A 24,384-nucleotide genomic window follows, 5' to 3' on the forward strand; every position below is an offset into this window, starting at 1 on the left:
CACCACCGACTCCTTCCATGCCACCGGTAGCGTCCCCTCTACCCACACTCTGTTGAACAGACCCAACACCTTGCCCAACACCCCATCACTGAGATGGGCCAACATTATAACACACCTGATCCTTCCCAGGCAAAGTCTTCCACACCTTATACAAAGCCCTCCTCACCTCAGCCCCAGTGAACAGCGGATTCATATCCCCTCTACGTCCACCCTCCTGTCCATCGCCAGGGTACTCCCCCACCGTTCCTTCCCTCCCGCATCCCCAGTTAAGTTAGACGAGCTTTGGACCCATACAAACACATTAGCCAACATTTCTGCCTTTTTTCCATCTGAAACCGTGACCTCATCCCCATCACCCAGCACTGGATAATCCCACTACCTCCATAACCCACTCATCCTCAACCTCATCCCCATCACCCAGCACTGGATAATCCCACTCCCTCCTCACCCCACTCATCCTCTTGATCATACCCCTTACCTCCCCCACTGGAGTTTCCCACCCAATAGAACCACAAAACTTGCCCTCTTGGCCTGCCGAATAGTTCTCCTCAGCAGGGCCTGACTCTGTTATACCTGATCATACTCTGGAAATTGTGTGTCCTTTTTACCATCCTAAACACCCTATTAAGGTCCTTCACTGTCGTCCCACACTCATCTGTCCCCCTGGGGACTGCCTTCCTCTTCCCTCTCCTCCCAGAGATCTTAGGTGTAGCCCCCCCATTGCCGCCCCGACTATTGCTGCCCTCACCAACTCCTCCACCCTATCCACCTCCTCTCCCCCCATCACCAGCACCCATCAGCTGATCACTCTGGAAATGTTTGGTCAGCTTTGAACAGCCCCGCAAGCCCGTTCAAAGATCCGATCATGGCTGGCGCTCCATCCGTGGCTATTGCAGTGCGTTTTGGTATGGGCAGATTTGCTTTCGCAAATGCAGCCATCATTGTTTCTTTCACATCGATGCCACGGGTTCTGTCTTTTAATGGCACAATATCAAGGAGTTCTTCTTTGATCACACAATCGTTTGGCACAGACTGTGCAAATATTGCCAACTGAGGCTTGTCTTGTACGTCACAACTCATCCAATGTGACACTAAAATACTCACATGCTTGAAGGTCAGAATGCAACTGTGACTCAATAGTTGTGTTAATGTCCGATATTCTGTGTTCAACAGTGTGGCGGGACAGTTGGACGTCTGATACCGTTTGTTTTAGTTAGGTTTCAACAACGTCACTGAGGCATTTCTTAACAAACTCCCCTTCATTGCATGGCTTTTTAGCCCGATGTTCCAAGCCAGTTGATACGATGCAAGCGTTACGGACTCTGAGTCTGTATATGCTTTTCTGCCTGACTTTTCAAAGTGACCAACTTGTGCTTGCGAAGTTCAGTCCCTTTTGGAAATTCCTGGTTGATGTTAGCATGGAGTGAGCTGAAGTGGCGCTGAAGATTTGAAGCTTTGAAATGCACTAATGACGCCTGACATATAAGTCAGGATGGCTTGCCATTACGTTCAACAAAAAAATATAAACTCTCCCACTCTGTTAAAAACGTCCTGTGTTCATCTTCATATTTTCGTTTTGCTGTGCATTTTTTCCCTGCCATTTTGAGAGCGAACTTGACACAAATTGTTTACTCAAATGATCTTGCCCCTACTGGGAAACTTTGCTGTATTTTCATCTCACGCACATACACGTTTGACAAAAATACTGTATTGAACTCAAGCGAAGCAAACACGCACATAAAAACCCCCCACAAACTTTGATATGAACGTAAGAGCCGCATGCGGCTGGGGAGCCGAGGGTTGGCCAGGCCTGTTCAAGCAGGATGACCAACATAACGATGTACCACTGATACATGACTCCTGCCTTGGCTGATTGAGGTCCTCCTGCACCTCTTCCCATGTCAGCCCATCATATCAAGGTGTCTCTCTGCCGCTATAACTATAAGCCTAATCCTCTCCGTCTTAGAATCAACCTTAGCTGTACTATTGATTGCATCCGGAATAAACGTAACCAGTTGTCTCTTACTCACCACCACCAAGTCCCCCCCTTTCCCACCAACTCATTATGTTTAACTTCCCCCGGCTCTCCCCTTCACTATGGCCCATCGCTGACCCAGTCACAACACAGCCGTGCCCAACCGCCGTCACCCTTTTAGATCCTTTTTGCACTCTCTCTTGAAGTCCCTTGCAGTCTTTCTCTCCGATATTCTAAAGTGTCTAGTGGTTCTCTCATCCATCACCCCACAAGTTTACATGAACATTTAACTAAAGTAGCAGCAGAAAATAAATCTCCAGTAAACACAGACCGGCAACAATCGTCGACGGTAGATGAAGTCTCTCTCCCCACGTCTTCCTCCAGCTGCTACATTCAACCCACTTACAAATTCTTCTTCTTCTTCTTCTGCTTAAATTATTGGCTGATCGCTTCTTCTCTTCTTTTTCTCTTAAATTAATAGCTGATCCCATTCATTGAATGTGTGAGGCAGCTCATGGCCAACCTTTCCAATAATCTCCTGCTTAGACATGTAGCCCAGAGAAATCGACTTACAGCGTTAGCCACCACCCCACTCCCCTTCCCACCCCCAGCAACACCTCTACATTCCACTTCCTCCCCTCTAATCTTCTCTTACAACCTCTCCCTCTCAGCATCATACTGTTCACAATACATCAACACATGTTCAACCATTTCCTCCACTCAACCCCCATCACACAGCCCTGTTTCATGCTTACCTATCACCTTCAATGAGGCGTTCAGTCCTGTATGCCCTAACCGTAGTCGACATCACATCACCTCTTCTCTCCTTCACCCCATATTCCTCACCACGACCCTCACTGTCCGCTGCACCCCATAATACCCCCTCCCCTTCCTGCTACCATCCCACTTCCTCTGCCAACAGTCAACACCAACCCCTTTTATGAACGTTTTAATTTCTCCCCTTCCTAACGGTACCTGTACACCCACCCCCTCCTACCTACACACACTCCTTCCAGCCTATCAGACACTTCGTTACCCACCACACCAACATGAGCCGGAACCCAGCAGAACCAAACCACCACACCCATCCTCTCCAAACCCAACAACACGAACATCTCCACCAACAACTCACCTCTATCTGACCGTCCAGTCTGTAAGCTGCCTAACAGCGCTTCTGAGTCAGAACGCACCACCACTCTCAATGGTCTCACCTCCTCCACCCACCTCAACCCAAGAATCATCGCCACCATCTCTGCCGTATCATACCCATACTTGACAATTTAAATCTATTGTCAAGATATAACACTAGGTTTAAAGACAGCTAATATGTATTTACATCAACATAAACAATTAACAGAGAAACTCAAAATTAACACTAAGTCCTCTTTTGTCCTTGAATGTTTCAGTGTCTTCAAAATGACTAAACAAAAACATGAATGGGAGAGAGCTCCTTGTTCTTCCTCCAGAGTTGAGGCCTCTCTGAGCATCTGCACAGCACCCTGTATTTCCTCATCATTCATGGGTTAGGGTACCCGGTCTCAGAAGAGGCCCATGTTGGCATTTACCCAGGCAACAGCATCCCCCAGGTCAACAACGCATCTTTGGAACTGAAATGAAAGATCACAACAGTCACATAGAAGTAGAGGTGTACAAAGTACTTAACCTAGCTGAGTTCACCACTTTAGGGAAGATTCTAAGTAACCAGGTAAAGGGAGATCAAAACTGACCAGTGACCAATTAAATAAATTGGTCACTGGCCTTCAGTGGTCATTGCTGTTCGCGTATGGCCCTGTAGGCACATTGGTTCTGAGCTTGGTTGCATTCCTAATTTAGGTTTGTAAATGTGACAGTGGTAATTTTACATGTGTGTGAGAGAGAAGGAGAGCAATTACACAAGAAGGTCTCTCTTTCCAGTATGTGTATTACAACACCTGGAAGAACCAAGCCTCTCTGTCGTTAAAAGTGTTTTGTGGAGCCATGCAGTTTGTTGATGTGTTAAATAAACCAGTAGGAAAAGGGAGTTTTGTAGCTTTACTGGTATGTATCATATATTTGGAAATGGTTTGTGCTCCACCAATTTTTTACATATAAAAATGCCACAGATCGCAATAAATTCAGTAACATTGAAATCTGACAGCGTTTTAATTTTGCTCACATGAATGAAATGTATGATTATTCAGCGTTTTAGGTCAATGTGTTAACCACTTTAACAGAACTGTTAGAAAGAGCTACAGCCTACAGAGATGTACTGAAATTAGATTCTATAAGAAACAATGTATCCTATATTATGGAGAATGGTGATGCAAACTTGAATACATTTCTGGATATGCTTGAAAGGCTTTTTATAGTCCAATGTATCAATTTTAGCCGATAAAACCCTAGAACTGATTATGCAAATATTGAGAACTCCTCAGGGTGTCGGCAGACAGAGAAGGAAGGCTGAAACTCGTTTGAAGTCCTAAATAATTAACAACAAAAAGGAATGTCTTATTATTCCATGAAGGCATTCTTTGGGTGCTCCCTACATTTGTCGGTCATGTCATACCGGCTTTATGTTACTAGGAGGACACTCCTGTCGGTATAACTGTTCAGTATGCATTGATTCGGACTACCCATATCAGCCCCTGCATCTCACAAAGTGTGTCACGGCTTCGAGGGAAGGAGAGGCAGGAGAACGAGGCAATGCCTGTTCGTAGAGTTTAATAAAGCGACAGCGGCAAAGCTGAACAGCACTCTTACATAAAGAGAAACAATAACACACAAAGACTGGGGAAGCAGAGGGAACATACACACACCTAAAGGATTATTAGGAACACCATACTAATACTGTGTTTGACCCTCTTTTACCTTCAGAACTGCCTTAATTCTACACGGCATTGGTTCAACCAGGTGCTGAAAGCATTCTTTAGAAATGTTGGCCCATATTGATAGGATAGCATCTTGCAGTTGATGGAGATTTGTGGGATGCACATCCAGGGCACGAAGCTCCCGTTCCACCACATCCCAAAGATGCTCTATTGGGTTGAGATCTGGTGACTGTGGGGCCATTTTAGTACAGCGAACTCATTGTCATGTTCAAGAAACCAATTTGAAATGATTCGAGCTTTGTGACATGGTGCATTATCCTGCTGGAAGTAGCCATCAGAGGATGGGTACATGGTGGTCATAAAGGGATGGACATGGTCAGAAACAATGCTCAGGTAGGCCGTGGCATTTAAACGATGCCCAAATGGCACTAAGGGGCCTAAAGTGGCCAAGAAAACATCCCCCACACCATTAAACCACCACCAGCCTGCACAGTGGTAACAAGGCATGATGGATCCATGTTCTCATTCTGTTTACACCAAATTCTGACTCTACCATCTGAATGTCTCAACAGAAATTGAGACTCATCAGACCAGGCAACATTCTTCCAGTCTTCAACTGTCCAATTTTCGTGAGCTCATGCAAATTGTAGCCTCTTTTTCCTATTTGTAGTGGAGATGAGTGGTACCCGGTGGGGTCTTCTGCTGTTGTAGCCCATCCGCCTCAAGGTTGTGCGTGTTGTGGCTTCACAAATGCTTTGCTGCATACCTCGGTTGTAACGAGTGGTTATTTCAGTCAAAGTTGCTCTTCTATCAGCTTGAATCAGTCGGCCCATTCTCCTCTGACCTCTAGCATCAACAAGGCATTTTCGCCCACAGAACTGCCGCATACTGGATGTTTTTCCCTTTTCACACCATTCTTTGTAAACCCTAGAAATGCTTGTGCGTGAAAATCCCAGTAACTGAGCAGATTGTGAAATACTCAGACCGGCCCGTCTGGCAACAACAACCATGCCACGCTCAAAATTGCTTAAATCACCTTTCTTTCCTATTCTGACATTCAGTTTGGAGTTCAGGAGATTGTCTTGACCAGGACCACACCCCTAAATGCATTGAAGCAACTGCCATGTGATTGGTTGATTAGATAATTGCATTAATGAGAAATTGAACAGGTGTTCCTAATAATCCTATAGGTGAGTGTATGTGTGTAACTGATCTTCCCTAGCTTTTACAAACCGTGCAAGCTCTTTTCTCTTTTCTTAAAAGGTGGATCTGCTTCGTCTTCACTATTAAAACTCTCAAACAATGATTGATTGATAAGCACTGCCATCTTGCAGATCTTCGGAGCCCATACAGCTACGTTGTCTGAAAGGATTAAATAGACCTAATTGGAAAAAAAAAATCACAAGTTTTACAATATAATATATAACGTTTAAGATAATACTTACCATTTCTTACAGCTTGAACGCTTGGTAGAAAACGATCTAGTGTTGGTTGTCGGCGATTTTGCTGAGAAACAGTTCTGCTGGTTTTATTCTGTGCAGGGCCCAGAAGGACTTCGGGTAAATCTCGGTACGACTTGTCAGAATCTGTAATTAAACATTTAAAGCTATATTTTTAAGAATGGGACATAACATGTTCTTTTACTTTACAGAACAATTAATAATATTCTTACCGTAAGCACCTGCTACGCTTTTTTGCTCCTCTGGAGCTTCTCGGTATGCCTTGTCAGAATCTGTAATTAGAATTTTTAAAACGATAAATGAAGCGTACGTAGAATAATGATTTATTTTTATAGAATTCTTACCGTAAGTAGCAACTTCTTGCAGATATCCTGGATCAGACCAAGAGCTTGGTGAATAACCTCGATGCAATATTTAATAACTTCGGAGGAGGATTAGTTGGAGCGTAGAGTACTTGTGAATTGTCCTGAGAATTGGGATTAGTACAGAAGGGGAGTAGCTGGTCATTTCCAGGGGCGTCAGTTTGTGTTGAAAAGTGGTGGAGACAAAAGATCAGATGAACAGAACATTACAGCAGGACGGGACAAATATTGAATAATGGCGCCGCGCATCAAAAATGGGCATAGCGTAGGCCAGTCAACAACACTAAAATACTCCGTAATGACCGTTATGGTCGCATATATGGGATTTTTACTTCTGTGCCCCTGAGAGTCCCACATTGTATTTAGAATGTTCAGTGAAGTTGCTTAACTGCCAGATTCAAACTGTGCTTTCGCCCGTGGGCTGGCCAGAGTCGGACGCGTTCAGAGCTGTCATATATCACAACTATGCAGTGTTTTTAACCTCATAGTGTTTATTTTAGGTTTCAGACATTTCAATACACATAAGCATGATTAAAATAATACATTTGGAGTTTGTCAAATACACACTGATGGCTGTGGAAGCAGCAATAACAATCTATTCAAATATAATTTGCCGAAGTGTTATTCATATCAGAAAAACATATAGATGGAAGTAACTATTATGTTTACACTATACTTCTCACAGTTCAACTGCTCTAAATCCGACCGACAGGACAACATTGCGGCACCCATCTCACGTTATAGATCAAGATTATTTATAAAGGTTTTTAAAAGACCAAACACACTCACTTAAATGTATTTGAGAATCAGAATGTCACAAACCCGACTCAACAGTGTGGCTGTTTGTCATGTTCACAGTGAGAGAATATATAACTTGGACAATAAGAAACTGTGTCAAGAATTTGTTCAAGTTACTGATCGGTGCATGCATATTTTTGGGTTTTAGAATCAGTAATAGTTTATTTTGTTTAAGTTACTTATTTTGGACAATGTACATTGTTTCTTTCTATATCTAAACTGCATTGCATGTTTTATTTTGTGCAAATAAACCTTTAACATTTATTGGTTCGCTTGATTTTTCAGAACATTTTAACCAAATGCTTTCAAAAAGTGGTGGGGACAAAATCAGCCATTTCAAAAAGTGGTGGGGACATGTCCCCAGTGTAAATGACACCTATGGTCATTTCCATCTTCACCATTAAATCCCTCTATATGCCTGGAAACAACTTGATGTGAGGGCAGATTCCATGGTCTATACCACGATCTTGATTTCGGAGTGTCAGCTATAAAAACAACATTGTTGTTTAAAATTTTAGGAGGAGATGAGGTCCTGGTCCACATCTGCAGATAACCTGGTTTGGGGGGCCCTTTGCTGTCCCTGTCCTTGTCCACCTGGTCATACTTCTGACCTAGTCTAAAATCAAATAGACTCTGGATTTAGCCCAGAGAAATGTATTAATTATTCCAATTGGACACTTAATATCTCACCCGGCACAGCCAGAAGATGACTGGTCACCCCTCTGAGCCTGGGTCCTCTCTAGGTTTCTTCCAAAAATTCACCCTTCTTAGGGCGGCTTTCCTAGCCACTGAAATTCAACACTACCGTTGTTTGCTCCTTGGGGTTTAAGGCCGGGTGTCTCTGTAAAGCACTTTGTGACAGTTGCTGTTGTAAAAAGGGCTTCATAAATACATTTGATTGATTGATTGATTATAAAACTGTAATGTTCAAACAATTAATTATATTGAAATTAAATCAATAAATGAATTAAATCTCACCTATAACATATCTTGATGGAGAGGAACCGTCCGGAACTTCGGCCTCTTCTGCAGGCCTTAATTGCGTTTAGTAGATTACTTCCGAATGAAACTGATCAAACGACATGTAGAAAATACCAGTTAAGAAACCTGTTTAAGGGCTTTCATCATCATCTTAGTTAAATATAATGTTACATTATCGTACCTTTTAACGTGTTGAGGGAGCAAAATCCTTTTTGAATTGGCGAGAGATTTTTCTTGAGACATTCCCTTGAGTTCTTCAACAAATGACTGAACAGTAAAGTGAGAATAATGAAACTATAACTGTTTTTGGAGACCTGTTTACCTACCTATTTTATTGCTTTTTTGACATTGGGTCATTCAGGTCAAGAGATGTCTGGTCAGGTTTGTGAGATATGTACGATGATGTCAAGCTTTTCATTTTAAATATCCCAACGTTTTAGATGAACTATTCTGTCATTCAAATGACCCCAGCGTCTTTGTCTAAAAAGTTGTGAATATTGTAACGCATGAGGGAAATCACGGCCCAGTCGTCCAAGAGGAAGCTAAATATCGCTACAAAATAATTCACTTCTTTTGCTATGTCACCATGAACGGGACAGCCAACTATTACCAAAGCATGACCCATTTTGTAAATCATACAGCCATATATATATTAAGATCCTACATTTTGTATCCTGACTTTCGGATGCCACTCTTACAGCTCTCAACAATTTTCAGTTTACTTCGAACTCCGTAGCAAAGTCTGTACCTCTGTGGATTATTCTAAACACATTTTGACACATATTCATATAACCCCAGCAAAGGTTTAAATGTACCCTGTTCTAAGGTGATATCGCCTTCAGAATCTGTATGTTTAATAGATCTGTAATTGTGAATTGATTGGATCGTAAATATATTTTTAGGTATCATCACTAGTTATAATCCCCCGCTTTAAATTCTCAGGTAGTCTATGAATGAGCATGTCAATGTCTGTGTCTATGAATCCCGGCTATTTTGGGCAGAATTCATCATTTATTCTAGCTGACATATTTTAGATCTGTTCAAATACATAACCTTTTCCATGTAACACGGATTACTGACCAAAGAGGTTGCAACACTCCTCCTGGGAGGAATTATATCCAGACCCCGCCCTACCCAGCAACTGTCACGGACATCCTGGGAAGACAGTGTCCCTTAATATTTATGTATTTGCGATATACAATGTATGACCACTGTTGATGTAGCATCTGTTTTAAAGATATCCCTGGATAATGTTACACCCTGGGAAGACACTGTCCCCTGAGTATTATTTATTTGTATACAATTTACAAGCTTAGCAACCACCACTGAGGTCCCCGCCACATCTATGGATCCTATGACAGGGATTTCTAAACCATTTACGGGTGTCAACTTGCCCCAGCTACCATCAGTGAGAACGGGTCCTTCAAAACTATTGGGGTACTCTGTTGAGACCTCGGACACAGTTTCAGATGAGCACTTAGTCTTCACCCACCAATGCTCACCTCCACCGTAGGACAGGTTCCAGATGCCTTTGTCATTACTTCACTTGAAGCTGCACTAACAGCCTGGATACAAAGACAAAATACCTGCACTGCTGCATCCTCCTTGCTTCCTTTCCTTGACTTGTATTTTATCCTCACAGAAAAAATATATGTATTTCCCACTTTCATCCATTAGTGGAGACTTTTGCTTCCGTTTTTTGCCCGATGCTGTCTTACTGCTCCTTCAGGCCTTCCATGCTAATCCCTCAGTGAGACGTTTTATCATTGTAGATTGGTCAGGGTCCTTACTTGTTGTCTATACAGTAGATACACTACTGCCACTGGGTGAACTATGCTGGTTGTCTCCCTGACCAGCGGTTTCTTCTTTCTTCTTCCATTGGTTGTGCATAACTCTCATTTGCTACCAGGGGTATTCATTCCTTGTTTTAAAACAGCTTTTTTCAATCCTTGACTAGGATCTGTTTTCACAAAAGCACATTCAGGTTTACTGTTCTATTTTGATGGATATATTCAGACTATTTGGATAAAATGGAAACTTCAACCACCTGCATTATGTCACTAGGCTGATTTGATTGTACCATCAACCACTATCAGCTAATCGGTTATATATTTTCTGAAAGGTTTTCAAATTGTGTTATTTAGCTGCAAAAAGAAGGCATATGTCATGTACGAGGTTGTGGTAGGACACAGGCGCAGAGTTGAAGTTGTTCAAATAATCCATGTTTAATAACAGGAAGAATCAAACAAAACAAAACCAAACCAAACCAAACCCAAAACCCAAAACCCAAAACCAAACCAAACCCAAAACCAAACAAAACCCAAAACCAAACAAAACCCAAAACCCAAAACCAAACAAAACACAAAACACAAAACCAAACAAAACAAAACCCAAAACCAAACAAAACCCAAAACCAAACAAAACCCAAAACCAAAACCAAACAAAACCCAAAACCAAACAAAACCCAAAACCAAAACCAAACAAAACCCAAAAACAAAACCAAACAAAACCTAAAAACAAAACACAAAACCAAAACCAAACAAAACCCAAAACCAAACAAAACCCAAAACCAAACAAAACCCAAAACCAAAACCAAACAAAACCCAAAACAAAACAAAACCCAAAAACAAAACAAAATAAACCCAAAAACAAAACCAAACAAAACCCCAAAACAAAACAAAACCCAAAAACAAAACAAAACCCAAAAACAAAACTAAACAAAACAAAACAAAACCCAAAAACAAAACCAAACAAAACCCAAAACCCAAAACCAAACAAAACCCAACACCAAACAAAACCCAAAACCAAACAAAACCCAAAACCCAAAACCAAACAAAACCCAAAACCAAACAAAACCCAAAAACAAAACCAAACAAAACCCAAAAACAAAACAAAACAAAACCCAAAAACAAAACAAAACAAAACCCAAAAACAAAACAAAATAAAACCCAAAAACAAAACAAAACCCAAAAACAAAACAAAACCCAAAAACAAAACAAAACGCAGCAACCAGTGATGGGGGTTATCTTCAACAGGGAAAAACCCAAAATGAACCACATCAGCATGGCCAACACAATGAACTTAAATAGGGTCCCCAATTTGAGGCAATGACCAACACCTGCCTCCAATTGGGGAGACCAAAAAGGATTAGAGGTGGCTAGATGCCACCTCCTGTCCTGTCCTGGCAATGCCCCGAGCCCAGCGCAGAGATGGCTAGGGGCACAGCCAGGACGTGACAGCACAGGGAAATACATTATTAAAAATGTATTTAGTATGTAAACAAACACAGTGAATTATTATACATAAAGTGATGATTTAAAACATCCATTTAAAGAGAGGACATTTAACCCGAGATCTAATGTTCTCAAAGTCAAAGCAAATATATTGCCTTTCACACCCACTCACACAGAAGGGAGTAAACACATGATCATAATCTACAGAACAGTTTATTTCAGATCTGGGCTTTGATGTCATCTCCTACCCTAACACCAGAGGTGTGAATACAGGAGCTGCTGTCACCTCAGGTGTAGAGGGTGGGGGTCCCCATAAAGACGTTAAAACATGAAAAAATACCCACTAGATCCCCATTAGGAAATATGAGATTTTCCAGCTTAGGGGTTATGTTCAGGGAGAACTCCCAATTTGGCATAGTATAAGAATTAGGTTAAAATATTACCAGTTAAGTTTAGGGCTAAAGACTACAGAACACATTCTCCACAAGGTCTCCACAGTTGTCAGCACCCACAAATGACCATGTTCTGTGTAGAAATTGACTATTCTTTGGGTGCTCAGGTCACTGTAGCATCACCTGTTAGCCCGGTCCATCCACCTCAGACACTCCTAAAACTTCCCTCCTGACTCTCTTTACTCTGGTCATTCATACCTGGTGACCCCAGGTTCTTTTCTCATAAAGGCAGCATCTCAGAGGAGTAGTACAGATCTAGGATCAGGTCCCACTTTCCCTGTAATGTTATGTATTATGATATAAATGTCTAAACTGATCCTGGATCAGTATTATCTGTGCAGCTTCCTATGTAAGCTTGACGTATCCGGTAGCTTTGCGAGGTTAAAATGGTTGCAGGTTAGTTTATTTTACAAAACATGAATGTAATGTGTTAATGTACAATAAGAAGTAAACCTTTCTTATTCAGTAAACAAAAAATAAAATACTTCTATTGCAGCTTATATTTATTTGAGTGCTGATACTCTACTATCAGTAACAACTCACTCTGCAGCATTCCATTCAGTTCACAAATTTTAGTGATGTATAACATGACCAGTATGAGGAAATACAGTTGTTAATTTACTCAACATTCCCTGAATACATATAGAGATTTCACTTTACTCCTTAACACTCTGCTTATGTGCTGTTGGCTTTGCTAATATTATTACATTCATTTTGTTATTTTTAAAATCAAATACGCTAAAACAATCACTTGTATTCTTCATTGTACTAGGTCTGCTGTATGAAAGCATTGAGTATAGCTTTGTATTTTCCAACACAGATGGGCCATCAAACTAAAGACCTATAGGATTTCTACCGGATCTCTTTAATCCTCCTCAGTACCAAATCTTTAATTCAGATCACTGACATATTCATGTCCATTACTATAAATGTCTAGTACTCACCATTAAATGTGTATTTTCTTACCTGTTCACCTGCTCTGTGTGTTACTGTGTGCTCTCTCCGGTCCCTCTGACATCTGTATCTGATAGTAATGACAGAAAGGGACTATACATTTTCTTGTTTTCTCATGTTTTGTTATAATTTCTTGTAGTTGTATTTTTTCTATTTTAAAGTTTTTTAGTTTTCAGATCTAGTATTGTATATCTATGCTCAGTCATCAATTTGTTACACATGCAGGTACCCTGTATGTGCATCCCAAGTTGATTTTGACAAAAACTCATACATACTCTTTTGATCGACAGGCACATTTGTTCATTCATACACCACGTAGTTTTAGCAAATACTTCTCACTTTGTCCCGTTTCATGTGAGTACTCTATGTATTGCTGTGGTGTTTTGTTTGGTGTTGTCTAGTTAATTATTTGCTGTTTAGTCCCAGTTTAACCCATGTGTTGTGTTTGTACCTGGGAAAAGTTTTTTGGGAAAAGTCGCCCTTGGGCATAGACAACCTGTAGGAAAACTTTGTCTAAAAACACTAGTTAGAACTGAGCCGAACACCCACTGTATTTTTGTATTGGTCAGAAGTTAGCTAAGCGAATCTTGAGGCAGGCAAGATTAAAAAAAAAATTTGCCATCCACCCTACACCGCTAGAGCCACGGAGTTCATAACAGTCTTTCAATATCTCCATTTGTTTTACCTGTTTCTACACTCCTGTTTGTAATTAGTTTTTCTACATAGTTCTGTTCAGTATTCTGTTTCTTTGTGAGGTATTGTTGATTCGTGTGACATACTGAGCTTGACTATTCTTGGATCTTGCCTACTAGTAGCTAGACCTTAGCCTTTTCCTTGAACTGCTTGCCAGTATTGAACTTTTGCTTTCTCTTTGGATCATCCATTCTATGACTTAGCCTGTCTGGACTGTGAATAGCCTGCCTTGCCCTTTGGATTGTCTGTACTGAACCAATAAAACATCTATGCTGTGTGTCTGGAACCTGTCCCCAGTGTGTTTCATGACAGGAACACAATTTTTACCCATCTGGTTAGAACTCCTGGTTGGACCGGTTGTTCTAGTTGGTCTCATTCTGACAAGAAAACATTTTGCCTTTCATTTCTCGACACTGGTACACTACCGGGTTGTCAGTGTCTAACTCTTTAGTTCATTTTTGACTACAATCTTTGGGTATTATTTTCCACATTGTAACGAACAGCGACGTAGCTGGGTTAGTTGTTGTAGTTCAGGTCGATTAAAGCTTAGCCAAACAGCCTAAGTGAGTGTTAAAAAAAAAAACTTTATTGAATTAATAAAAATTATACAGTCAGTGACAACCAAAAAGGGCAAAACAAAATACTCCTCCCAGGAGTAACTGAGGCAGGCTACCCTCCTGATCTTGCCCATGATCTATTTGAGGGCACAACACCTGTAGAGCTAGCGTATTGTTTTTCTCTTTTGATTTCAAAAAAGTATTTCAGTTCAGAAAAACTTAACAATTTGATCCAGACTTTTGAGTATAAATGGGCAGATAAAACAAATAGACCTCACGCCATACCTCAGACTTTCTCAGTAAAAAAAAGCATTGGTTGAAACGCACACGAGAATTGGGCTCTGCTTCGATTGTTACCTCTAATCATTGGTCCACTTGTGCCGGAGGATGAACCTGTGTGGCATGTTGCTTGTTGTAGCCCCTGTCCACACTGCTGAGTCAATATCTTACCTTGAGTGCAAAATTGATGAACATCGTCAGAGATACCAAGAGCTTTTTCCCAACAACAATCTTCTCCCTAAACATCATTTTTTGGAGCACTATGCTGTTCTGATTAGTTTTTTTGGCCCTCTTGTCCATACATGGACATTAAGATTTGAGGCAAAACATAGTGTCTTAAAACAGATTGCTCGCCATACCAACTGTTTTAAAAACACACCTCTCACACTTGCCAGAAAACATCAGCTTGTGATTGCCTCTGACTTGCACTCTCTTGATCATAGGACACCTTTGGCGGTAACACGTGTCTCATCAGTACCAGTAGATGTTTTGCAAAGTGACATTGCAGCTGCTATTAAGCAACGACTACCAGAAGAGAACGATGTCCACATTACAAACTGTGTTTCATACAATGGTATGAATTTCAACAAGGGGATGATTCTTGTCCATGGGTAAATACTTGGTATGCCAGAGTTAGCTGAAATTCTGCAGATTTGTGTTTTGCAAGGTCAGATCCATTTTATTGTGAAAAAGTTCTCCAGTTGGTATAGAGAGCATTTTAGATCGTTTGAACTGGACACATCACATGTGAAATAGGTGGCTCTGATTGAGCATGGGGAACTATTTGATGACTACCCGTTAGCTGCCTATTCAGTGGGAGGCCTTCGTCTGGTTTCTCTAAAGAGACACCCTAACTTGCACAGAAAATGGGAGTAATAAGGAATTTTGTAAGTATTTTCTCACAATCAATCCAATCATGTACGTTTTACAGTTACAGTAACATACATATTGCGTTTTACAGTTACAGTTTCTTGTGTTGGGGTTTGTATACTACTGTGTTAGGTAGGGTTGCTCGATTATGGGGGGAAAAATAAAATCACGATTATTTCGGTCAATATTGAAATCATGGGCCCCTGGTTAGCTCATCTGGTGGAGCGGGCGCCCATATATAGAGGTTTACTCCTCGATACAGGTCATTCCCCTTCTCTCTTCCCTTTCAAGTCTAAGCTGTCCAATCCAAATAAAGGCCTACAAATGCCCAAAAAATTATCTTAAAAAAATTATATTGAAATCACCATCATTTCTGGAAAGATTTTGCAATTATTGAACTTAAACTGTGGGACAGGTAAAAAATCAACAGTAAAAACACATACAACTGTAAACTTTGCCTTAATTTGCCCTATTGAAACTTATTTATTTTATTATATATTTTTTCATTCAGAACACAAGAGAAAATAAGAGTTTACTTGCAAAACGTAATGAGCTAAATAATTTTACTCTATTATTCGTATTTTGTCATCATTGGGAGGCGAAACCATAATCAAATCAAATTTTGATTAATTGCACAGCCCTAGTGTTAGGTTTTCCTTTCCCCAAAGATGTTAGTCTCTCTCCTGCTGAAGGAGGGACATAGGCAAATTAACTTACAGCCTACTCTGTTACTGCTAAAGACGTGTGTGTTGCACCTGTCAAAAAGATTTAACATTACAAGGCACAGTTTGTCATAAAGGATTTTTTTTTGTTTTTTTATGTGTGTTCAGGTCTCCACAATGAGCAATCATATGAGACTGAGGATCATTCTGGGTGAAGATGATGCCAGAAAGCTAATCCTGCCACCAGGGATACCAGGATCCATTGAAGAATTGTACCAGACTATATGGTATAGAGCAAGACTTTCGTCTTCAATATCAAGATGTTGATTTTGGAATGGAGTTCATAAATCTGTCTGTGATATATGAAATTGATGATAAAGCGACTTTACAGGTGGTCTACTTGCAAAGTTCTTCAGTAGATGACTCCATGATGCTTCAACCTCTAGCAGTCCAGAGCCTGCTTCATCATCGGGGTCATCGCCATCTACACGGCTGTGGATGTGGCCAAGTGTCTTTACAGTCCCTCCATTCAACTATGAGTCTGAACTACACCTGGAAACTGCCAATGCTGAATGCAATGCAAGTGGAACTTATTTGAGCCTGCCACCAAAGCTGAAATCTCACATTCTGGAACGACTGTCTGAAGAAATTCTTAAATTGAAAGTCTATCCAACTGACAATGATCTTAATGACGTTGCAGAAGCACTTGTAAAAAAGCACCCTTGTCTGAGTGAGCAAGGATCCTTCAATGGCTGTTATGGCTGGAAGATTAGCCTTAAATACAAAATGGCCAACTTACGGTCCAAACTGAGAGGCCTAGGATGCCCTGAAGTGACGATAAATTCACTAAAAAACAAGAACCAAGACAAGCGTTTGGCAGCGTCGAATGTGAAAAAACCAAGAAGGGCAGAAGTAAATTACTGTCCGCAGCATCCTAAAGGAGAAACCACTGAGAGTCTGGAGAAAGACAGAGTCGCACTGCTTTCAGAAATCAAAAAGAGGAACAATGAGCATATCGTGAAGTTGAAAATGGAGAAGACTTTCTCATACAGGAGGCAAGAAATCCTTAAAGGAGAGCCTTTGATTGCAGACTTCAAAAGCAGATGGCCAGCTCTGTTCACTGCAAGAGAGGTGATTGTCCTGTGTGTGCTTAAATGTATTTAATCTGTTGTTGTTCTGACAGGGTTAGTGACATGTGCATTAATGACTTCCAGATCGATAGGGAATTCCATCGCATATCCACTTTACCTCTACTTTCTACATTCTGTGCTGCTCTCGACCAGTACTCTCCACGCCTGATGGAGATATTTCGATGCAAAGGTGGAGCAGCTGGAAGAAAAATAAGAAATGTCATGGTGGAGATTTCCAAGGTTTGTCTTGAAATGTGTTGATTTATGCTTATACACTGTTTTATATAGTACAATGTTCTTTACAACAGAGTGTGCAGCCCAGCTGGGAACTGTACTAAAATATTCTACTTAATTAAAGGTACCATAAAGTAAAAATGTTACCTAAGTAAAATTACCCATCTAAAAATCTACTCAATTTAAATTTAACAAAATAAAACAGACCCACATCTAAAACACTGTGGGACGTACAAAGTGTCATTTGATAGTTAAATTTATATTCCTATTTAAAATGTTATTATTATTATTCCCCTAAAGGAAGTCTAGTTAGTTACTATGTTGTTCCTGTGCTCAGCAGTTTGTCTTCTCTGATTCTGTCCCTGCTTTGTGATCTGCTTTTGCAAACTGGAATAGTGCTAAGTGCTGTCTATTACAGGCAATACACTGTAAGATAGATATGCATCACTGGGGTGTAACTTGTGATTTTTAGCACCTGTAAATGACCCAATACAAAGTATTGTTCAATCTGTAAAGTTATAATTTTTTTCTACTCTACTTTTTCTAACGAATGTGCTATAAAGTAAAATTGCAGATTTTAAAACGTACCTAAAAGGTACAAGTACACAAAACTACTAATTACAGTAACATGACAAAAAGTAATTTGTTACTTTATACCTATGGTGTGCAGCTGCTATTATATTATGTCAGCTGAGATAAGCTTAAAGTAAAGGATAAAATTCCATGGTAAACCTTTTGGGTAGGACTCAAAAAGCACCATGTTTTGCCTTTTAAAAATGCTCTCAAAAATAAAGAACATTGCCTAAAGGAGTTTCCTTTTTTTCCCCTCAGGACGACACAATTCAAACGAGACGAGCATGTGTCCTCAAGTACTTGTGCATCTACTTGAACGAAGACCACGAATAACTTTCGAGGATTATGTGGTGAGTTACGTATGTTTGGCAAAGAAGCTGTAAACCAGTTGGAAAGAGCACGTATTTACTTGCTTCTATGGATGTAACGATGCATCGTGAATCAGTTAAAAAATCAATTTAAATGTGTTAAGATTACAACCGGTTGAGATAAAAAATAAAAAAAAGAAGAAGAAATTGCGATGCAACAGCCTACGGCTTGACTCTTAACATCTGTTAACATACAGCAGGTAACCTTAGCTTGCTTAAACACGGCTAAATGGTCTTCCGTGTGACTGTATTTCAATGGAAAAGATTCCAACACCGGGACGTGTAACGGTCTGCGGCTAAAGAGACACAGGAGACTTTCTGCGCTTTAAGACACCGTAGCCAGATCAAGCGTGCCGCACAAGCCCTGAAAAGTGAAGCCAAAACGTCTCGATCGCCCCCTGGTGAGTGGTCCTAGTATAGGTCATAAACCCCGCCCGTTATTCAATGGGACGCGAGACCAACTAAACAATGAAATTACCCTTCAAATATCTTTTTTCCGAAGCTGGTTTCTGTCATTTACTGTAGTTTGTATCACGTTAATGTAAATTCAAGATTTTGTTTTTAAAATAAGTTGGTTTTAGTTAGTTATTTAATGCTCTAAAAACGGTGGTGTGACGTCGTGATTCACAGCTGTGATTGACAGCTATCTGAGCCAAGGAGCCACTGAAGCGACATTCGGAAGACTGAGGAGATTGGAGCTTTACATTTAATCTCTAAATTTCTAAAATTTCTATAATAATTTCACACGGACATAGTGGGTTGTTCTGCAGTACATTGTACTAACCGATATGGCATTTTTTTCGGTAAGTTAAATTTATAAGCTATTTAATTAGTAAATAAATTTAATGGGCTTGCTAACGTTAGCTAAAAGACAACAAGCCTCGTTAATAGCCATGTTAATAGCTAGCAGGTGATCGTTAGCTAGAAGTTACCAATTATTTTTGTATTAGGCCTATTCTAAATTAAGGTTAAACATGATGTAAGTTAGGCTATAACATATTGTCTAGGTTTAACAAGCAAAGGTTGTACTGTACTTGGACTTGCGATTGATTACGGTATGCGCATTCTGCGAGGAAGAGTGAGGGCGGGGCACAGGGGTGGGGCCGTTGATTTCGCGGCTTTACGGCTTTACGGCTTTACTTCCTGCTCACTACTGCGCATAACTACTGCGCAGAACTGGTCCCAAGATCGCTATCTGCGCAGATGCAAGTCCAAGATGTCAGCGCCGTATCGGGACACTGGTGGCTTCAGTTTTCACCAATGGAAAAGAGCGAAAGGGCGTCATCCATTTTTTTTACAGTCTATGTGCCAGATTTGGATAAGGGACTTGGTGTTGCATTTGGGTCCTGCTCCGTAAGCTTGGGTTGCGTTCAATATTAAAAACCCTTCTGTTTCTTTTTGTTGTTAAAATAAAGCAAATGAGTGGTGAAAAATAGTTCAGTTAATTTTCAATAATTTAAATGTAACCATATGGCCTTAGCAATAAAATACTATTTCAGTTGCACTTTCGGTAAGAGGACACATCTCGTTTTGCACAATTTATATAAAAAAGGAATGTTTTTCATTTCATTTCGTTAAAAGTAGTGAGAAAATCGTATTGTGAACTTTAAATCGTCGTGAGTTGAGTGTATTGTTACATCCCTACTTGGTATGATAAATTCAGAGGAGAAATTAATGCTTTTAAGTTGAGGTATTTAAGTGTGTAAAAGGAATTTGTTTTTTCAGAACAGACTTGGTATAAATTAATTATAATATTCATAAGTGCTTTACTCCTCCATGAACTGCCACCTTAACGTGGTGGAGGGGTTTGAGTACCCGAGTGACCCTAGGAGCTATGTTGTCTGGGGCTATATGCCCCTGGTAGGGTCTCCCAAGGCAAACAGGTCCTAGGCGACGGGTCAGACTAAGAGCGGTTCAAAACACCCCTTAATGATGAAAAATTATTTGAGTTCCGTGACGTCGCCCGGTATGGCGCAGCCGGGGCCCCACCCTGGAGCCAGGCCCGGGGTTGGGGCTCGCACGCGAGCGCCTGGTGGCCGGGCCTTTCCCCATGGGGCCCGGCCGGGCATAGCCCGAAGGAGCGACGTGGGGCCGCCTTCCCGTGGGCTCACCACCCACAGGAGGGACCATAAGGGGTCGGTGCGTAGAGGATCGGGCGGCAGTCGAAGGCAGGGGCCTAGGCAACCCGATCCCTGGACACGGAAACTAGCTCTAGGGACGTGGAACGTCACCTCGCTGGCGGGGAAGGAGCCTGAGATAGTGCGTGAGGTTGAGAGGTTCCGACTGGAGGTAGTCGGAATCACCTCTACGCACGGCTTGGGCTCTGGAACCACACTCCTTGAGAGAGGATGGACTCTTCACCACTGTAGATGTATTGATTATATAAGTTAGTGAACTGTTATAAGCTGTTGTAACCAATGAAACAAAATATTAAAGGTCTGTAATATGAACCGAAACTGAAGGAGCAAGTAGGAGAATAGGAAACCCTGTTTAAGCAGTTGCCGGGGAGAGAAAGATTTAGTATGTCTGTTTTGTGAGAAACAGGTCACAGGTCAGAGACACACACACATAGTCGGACAGACAAGACAGAAACCAGAAAGGGGGGCAAGGGGATACTTGCAGTTATCCTATAAGGAATAAAACTGGGATTGGGCCAATGGCACACACTTTGTAAGTTAACGCCTCTATCTTTTGGGCGTAGTAGAAGTATAAAAATGATGTTTTGAATGTTGATCCTTAGACATTGTGCGGCGACACGTGTCTCCAGAAGCTTCTGTAATAAATGGACGTATAACTACGGTAATTGCCCTGACTCCCTGTGTTTTATTCTCCTTTCCAACAAACCAACTCGGGGAAGTGTTATACTTCAACAATTTGGGGGCTCGTCCGGGATTGGAAAGAGGAGAAGGAATTCGATCTTGTCCAGACAACCTACGCGAGATTCACAGGTTCCGAGCCGGCTCATGATAAAGGTAAGCAGAGCCTGTTATATCTAAATCTGCATATTGGCTATGAACTAAATTGTGGACCTGTGGAAAACGTATTGGGAGGCTGGTTTAAATTCAGGGGGTCAGGGGAACGGTCTGTGAGTTAGAGTCTCACTATAAGTCGGGTTAGAGGCCCGTTACCGGTGTGTGAGTTAGAGTCTCACTGTAAGTCGGGTTAGAGGCCCGCTACCGGTGTGTGAGTTAGAGTCTCACTGTAAGTCGGGTTAGAGGCCCGTTAATCGTTCTAGGGTTGACTACCCTACGCCACTTCCCGACGGGGACGGTGGAGAGTTGCGAGTTAGAGTCTCGGCAACCAGTCGGGTTAGAGTCCCGAGGACTTAGGGGCACCTCGAAGTATTTATTGTGTGTAAAGGTTCATCTGGGTTAGAGTCCCGGGGAGTTTTAGAACTCCCCAAATTCTGTATCTGGGTTAGAGTCCCGGGGAGTTTTATAACTCCCCAAATTCTGTATTGGGTTAGAGTCCCGGGGAGTTTTATAACTCCCCAAATTCTGTATCTGGGTTAGAGTCCCGGGGAGTTTTATAACTCCCCAAATTCTGTATCTGGGTTAGAGTCCCGGGGAGGTTTAGAACTCCCCAAATTCTGTATTGGGTTAGAGTCCCGGGGAGTTTTAGAACTCCCCAAATTCTGTACTGGGTTAGAGTCCCGGGGAGGTTTAGAACTCCCCAAATTCTGTATCTGGGTTAGAGTCCCGGGGAGGTTTAGAACTCCCCAAATTCTGTATTGGGTTAGAGTCCCGGGGAGTTTTAGAACTCCCCAAATTCTGTATCTGGGTTAGAGTCCCGGGGAGTTTTATAACTCCCCAAATTCTGTATCTGGGTTAGAGTCCCGGGGAGTTTTATAACTCCCCAAATTCTGTATCTGGGTTAGAGTCCCGGGGAGGTTTAGAACTCCCCAAATTCTGTATTGGGTTAGAGTCCCGGGGAGTTTTATAACTCCCCAAATTCTGTATCTGGGTTAGAGTCCCAGGGAGGTTTAGAACTCCCCAAATTCTGTATTGGGTTAGAGTCCCGGGGAGTTTTATAACTCCCCAAATTCTGTATCTGGGTTAGAGTCCCGGGGAGTTTTATAACTCCCCAAATTCTGTATCTGGGTTAGAGTCCCGGGGAGGTTTAGAACTCCCCAAATTCTGTATTGGGTTAGAGTCCCGGGGAGTTTTATAACTCCCCAAATTCTGTATCTGGGTTAGAGTCCCGGGGAGTTTATAACTCCCCAAATTCTGTATCTGGGTTAGAGTCCCGGGGAGTTTTATAACTCCCCAAATTCTGTATCTGGGTTAGAGTCCCGGGGAGTTTTGGAACTCCCCAAATTCTGTATCTGGGTTGGAGTCCCGGGGAGTTTTAGAGCTCCCCAAATTCTGTATAAGAGAACTGGGTTCAAGTCCCAAAAAGTGTTGGGTCAGGAACCCGTTAATCATTTGTTAATTATTCTGAGTCCCGGTAACGTAAGTCAGGTTGAAATGGACGGGAAGTGTGAGAGAGAAGTTGATGACGATGGGCGGTGTCCAGGCACTGGGAAGTGGAAACAATTGGGGATACAGGTGGCAAATGTAATGACTGTTGTAGGCAGGATGGACCCAATTCAGAAAGAAAAAGAAGGGATAGAAGAGAAATTGCGACAAGTGGTGAGTGAGGCAGGATTAAGGATGGAGGAAAGGAGACCATTACATGTTATTTTGTGGAATAAGGAGAAGGAGTGTTCTAAAAATCGAGATAGAGTTAGAGACAAGAAGGAAACAGCCAATTTGGTCAAGAGAGGGAGATATAGAGAAAAGGAGAAGGAATGGGAAAAGCACAGAAAAGAATGGTGTAAATTAGCAGTGTGGTGTCAGGGCGTAGACCATGTGAACAAAGAGAAAAAGGGACAGAAAATTAAGGAGAAAAAGGGAGGAGAGATAGAACCCCCAGCATATGAAGATGACCTGGTGGTGCATGGTACCGTGTACCATTATATCCAGCGTTATGTTTAGAGAGTGGGATATTGTCTTTAGACACACAGAACAGCAAGCCCATAACTCAATTCACAGGAAAGCAAGATAAGAGAAAATTAAGTAGGAAGGCGGAGTCAGAGAGCGAGACAGACACTGAGGGGGAGGTGAAACCGTTCAAGGCAAGGGCAGAGAAAGAGGAGCGAGAAGGGGAGACGACTAGGAAAGAATAAGCAAGAGGAGATTACAGGGGCCATAAAGAAAAGATCAGGCCGTACTAAAGGCAGGTTAGGTGAGGACTCAAGGTTGGGGTCGGACGATAGTGACACAGTAAGAAGGACCAGAACTAGGCAGAAAAAAGGGAATTCACATAGAGGACGGGTGGTACTCACGGGCAAAGCAGTAGGGAGATGGACTGACTCAGACGAAGACCCCGACACAGACAGTAGTGGAGACGGGAGTAAGGGAGACGTAGACGTATACCCTCTGCCGCGTACGCCCCCACCAGAACATAAACTACACCATGACACAGTAGAATCAATTCAAAAGACTCAAAATAAAATGTATACGCGGTCACAAGCAGGGGAAGCTGGTTGTGCTGGGTTTCAGCTGCCTCTCTTTAGAGTGGGAGGCGGAGAACCGCGATATAAACCATTGGAGCTGGGACACGTACAGGCACTGGTAGATAAATTACCCCCGATGGGAGAGGGAGGTGGACTATGGTTGTCACAATTAGATAAACTCACAGCTGGTCAAATGTTGGCACTGGGGGACTGGAGGGCAGTAGTCGCCCGAGCCATGTCCGCCCAGGCTATGACTGAGATAGAAAAAGGGGCCGCCACTAGGCGGAGCCCTGACGACACTCCTTTCAGTCAGGTGGTCGGGCGCATAGCCACGGCCCTGAGGGAACGATTTCCCTTGCCCGCTGGGGCCCCGATGCCCAAGTTACCTTGGGAAAAAGAGCAACACCCTAGACAGTATCTAGAAGCATGTAAGGACACATGGGCCAAACACACAGGGCACCACCCGGGGAAGGGGGGTCTGCAGCAGGAGTGGTTTAGA

At 42.0% G+C, this 24,384-nt stretch overlaps 1 protein-coding gene across 1 annotated transcript in view; it reads left to right on the plus strand.

Annotated features, from left to right (window-relative positions):
- Positions 1–24,384, plus strand: part of LOC109615482 (zinc finger protein 501-like) — a 1,152,720-nt gene that overhangs the window by 232,443 nt on the left and 895,893 nt on the right. The window lies entirely within an intron of this gene.

This window comes from Esox lucius, chromosome 11 (genome assembly GCF_011004845.1).
Source record: "Esox lucius isolate fEsoLuc1 chromosome 11, fEsoLuc1.pri, whole genome shotgun sequence".
Taxonomy (NCBI): domain Eukaryota; kingdom Metazoa; phylum Chordata; class Actinopteri; order Esociformes; family Esocidae; genus Esox; species Esox lucius.